Below are 3736 nucleotides of genomic sequence, written 5' to 3'. Positions count from 1 at the left end.
TGGCAGTCTCACTTACCCAGGGTACAAGCAGTGTTGGACTCCATCTATAAGGCAGGTTTGACAGCCAACCCCAAAAAAGTGTTGTCTAGGCATGGAGGAAGTAAAATATTTGGGATACACCATTGGCAGAGGCCTGATAAAGCCTCAGCTCAATAAAGTTGATGCCATACAAAACTGGCCATGGCCTCTGAATAAGAAGCAGGTGAGAGCCTTCTTGGGAATTACGGGGTACTACAGGAGGTTTATACCCAACTTTGCCACCATGGCAGTCCCACTGACTGACCTGACCAAAGGCAAACAAAAAGTCATGGTAGAATGGAGTCCTGAGGCAGAGAAAGCTTTTCAGGAGTTAAAAGTAGCATTGTGTTCCCAACCAGTCCTGATGACTCCTAATTTTGAAAGGGAATTCATAGTACAAACCGATGCATCAGAAGTAGGTATAGGAGCGGTCCTGTCCCAGAACAAGGAGGGTGAGGAACACACTATTTTCTATCTTAGCAGAAAGTTGAATGTACATGAGAGAAACTATGCCACAGTGGAGAAGGAGGCGTTGGCCATAAAGTGGGCGTTAGAGGCTCTCAGGTACTACTTGGTTGGAAGAAAGTTCAAATTGATCACTGACCATGTCCCTTTGAAGTGGATGTCCGAAAATAAGGACCGTAATGTGAGAATTACGAGATGGTTCTTGGCGTTACAAACTTTTAAATTTTCAGTGGAACACAGGCCAGGAAGCCAGCTGGCCAATGCAGACGCGTTGTCACGCATTCATTGTTTGGGGGCTTCAGTTGTTCCGCCCCACAGGTCGAAACAAAGGGGGGGATATGTGATAGGATCACTGGTAAAGTGGTCTGTGGCAGGTACATTTGTCCCAGATTCCTGTCTTATGTGTTCTAAACCCCCAGGAGAAAGTCTGCAGTGTAGCAGGCTTGAGTCTCGGCTTTTTGAAAAGCCGGTTTGGGACCTGGGGGTTGTGGGTGAGAGGAGAGGGAGGGCTCCACCCACGGCCACTCCAGGTTTTGGTTCTCGCAGCCTGGTAACAGGCTTGTTAGGGTTTCCACCTGAGAGTGGCCAATATAAGCCTTGTGTGTTTAGGACTGAGTGTCTCACCTGGGAGAGCAGGCAGGGAGTTTGCTCAGAGACACTTGAAAACCTAACTGTGAGTGTTGTGCTGTGCCTTTGTTGCTGGTGAGGGCATTAGGCCCTGCCAGGTTCTGGTAGTGAGGGAACCACCTGTGAAGTTAGTGCCCCGACAGGGCTAGGATTTATGTTTATGTTTTCTTTATGTTATTTCTGACATTGTACAATAAAGACTGGCGCCGACCAGCTTGTACTCGCATCCATACTGGTGTGCTGCTTCCCTGCTGCTGTGTGTGTGTGTAAGGAAGGAGACCTCTACCCAGGAGAGGGACCCCTAATCTGACTGTTTCACAATATATATATGTATATATATAAGTTAATGTAGAAGAGATCGACACTCCAAATAAATCATTTGCATAAGAGCTGCAGTTTATTAGCAATTTTTAGCATCGTTTTAAACTCTCAGGACCTGGGTCTGAAACGAACGTTGCTGAATATTGCTAATGAACCACTGTGTTTATGCAAATAACATGTTTAGAGTGCCGGTCTTTTCTTCTGAATTAACTATTAATATTTGACTCCCCTAAATTTCGTACCCAAATTGAAATTGAGTGACTTTTACTTTGGATGGCCATTCCCGCTTCCATCCTCCCTCACCGCATTCTCTGCACCGCCTCCACCTTCACTCTGTCCTGCCCAGAGATATGACGCACTACTGATTGAATTATTATGCATGTACGTATGTATGCATATGTGTGTGTATATAAATGAATGTGTGAATATTGAAACGTTGATATAGCAGGTGGTCCTGTCAATTCTTGCAAGCAATCCCTGAGTGCCGCTGAACTTGTATGTATGTATGTATGTATGTATATATATATATATATATATATATCACCATGGACATGTAGGCATGTCCAGGTAGGTTTGCAAGCAAATTGGTTAAATCAGTGGGGAAGACTTTAGGGCACCCCTGTCTTATGTGCCCCGGGCCCCCCAGTGCCTTAATCCAGATCTGCACACAGCCACATATGCACACACACACACACACACATGCATACTTGTTTTTGTGACCTTTTCAGGACCCATGACTGGTTTGTCCATCATGGGGACGCCTGCTTCCCATTGCCCAAACAGCTTGATCAGCAAACCGTGCCTGCTGGCGGGTATCTATATCATATCACCCGGCGCGCATGTGCCGTATAGCTTGGTGACAGAAACCGGACACCATTATGCCTCACCGGGACCTAGTCAGTTTTTCCTAACCATGTGGGTACTCCCTTTGCTATGACCACTTAATGGTTTCACCAAAGTAAATATAAAAAGACGCCTTGGTTGGACCAACATAAATTTTTATTCAGGCTGTACACTTTCGCTTGATAGCAGTTATTCAGTTTTTTATGTAGTACTTGACCGACAGCCAGTTCCTAGCCTTCAGAGCCTGCTCCTCAGCGCCGAGGCAGGCGTTACAATCCTTTTTGCCGGGGACCTTGCAGGAGAGGATGAATCTCATCAGGTGTCTCTCAACAGCTGCTACTTCTTTTCTGCTCCACGGTTTCTTTTTAGAGCCCATGCAATCACCTATGCAAGACAGGGAAGAGATCAGTCAACCAAAAACTCACCACCAGCCCAAGCCACCCAATGAATTTGATGGACACACACCTTTAGTAGCCATGGGTGCATGCCTCTCCATCACTTTTGGTGCACTGGCATCTCCCTCCTCCACATGCACTGCTCCAGCTTCCACCTCTGGCTCATCATCAGACTCATCACTGGCTAGCGGGATTGGTTCTGGAAATACAGAGATAAACAGAGATCCCCGGTCACAGTATCCCCCTTAGACTGTCAGCCCATGGAACAACCAGTCGGGTGAGGGACCATACTACTTACCGTTGGGATCAATGGAGATTTCTTCCAGGCTTTGACCCTTAAAGTCAGCCAATCAACCTTGCTGGAGTGCCACGAAGAGTTTGCTAATTTTTGCCAATTGCAGGGTACCTTCAGGGAGGCGGTAGTACTGGCGGTGCACCCGGATATCGTGCCCTAGGAAATCGGCTAGCTGATCCATCGCCATGTCACTCATGTTCAGCACCCTTGAAAGGGTGGCCACATGTTTCCGAAGCCTGGTAGAGGAGAGAGCTTCTGGATGCTTGGCCCCACATGCCCATGCATAGAGTCGAATGCAGTCAGATCCTCTGAGGTGTGACAAGGCGGAGGGTCTTGCAAACATATAGACATTGTCAGGACTGACACCACACTCTACCCTTTTCTCTGTGAGGTGCTCCATTGCCCTCTGCATGCAAGGGGACAGGAGGACAGGGACTTTCCTGCCTCTCTTACCAGGAATCTCAATGCGTGTGAAGTGCTGACATAGCCTCTTTTCTGGCTCTGACAGGGCCAGCGCCACATCACCCTGTAAATCAGCTGTGTGCCGAGATGCAAAAGAGCAAAGCTTCATCTTTGAGACCTCACCTTCCCTACATCGGTTGAATAGGATTAGCTGTGTGAGGGTTACCTTGGCCAGCAGCAACCACTTCTTTGTGGTCGGGTGAGTGGACAAATCCTCTAGGTACTCCCGCTGTCTGTCAGTGAGATAAAGGTGCAACTGTTTTACATCATTAGTGAAAGGTAGAAGGGACGGTGTTCCATTTTTGCTCCT

The sequence above is a fragment of the Taudactylus pleione genome, unplaced genomic scaffold, assembly GCF_031769625.1.
Source record: "Taudactylus pleione unplaced genomic scaffold, aTauple2 ptg000100l, whole genome shotgun sequence".
Classification (NCBI taxonomy): Eukaryota; Metazoa; Chordata; class Amphibia; order Anura; family Myobatrachidae; genus Taudactylus; species Taudactylus pleione.
This window is presented reverse-complemented; position numbering follows the sequence as displayed.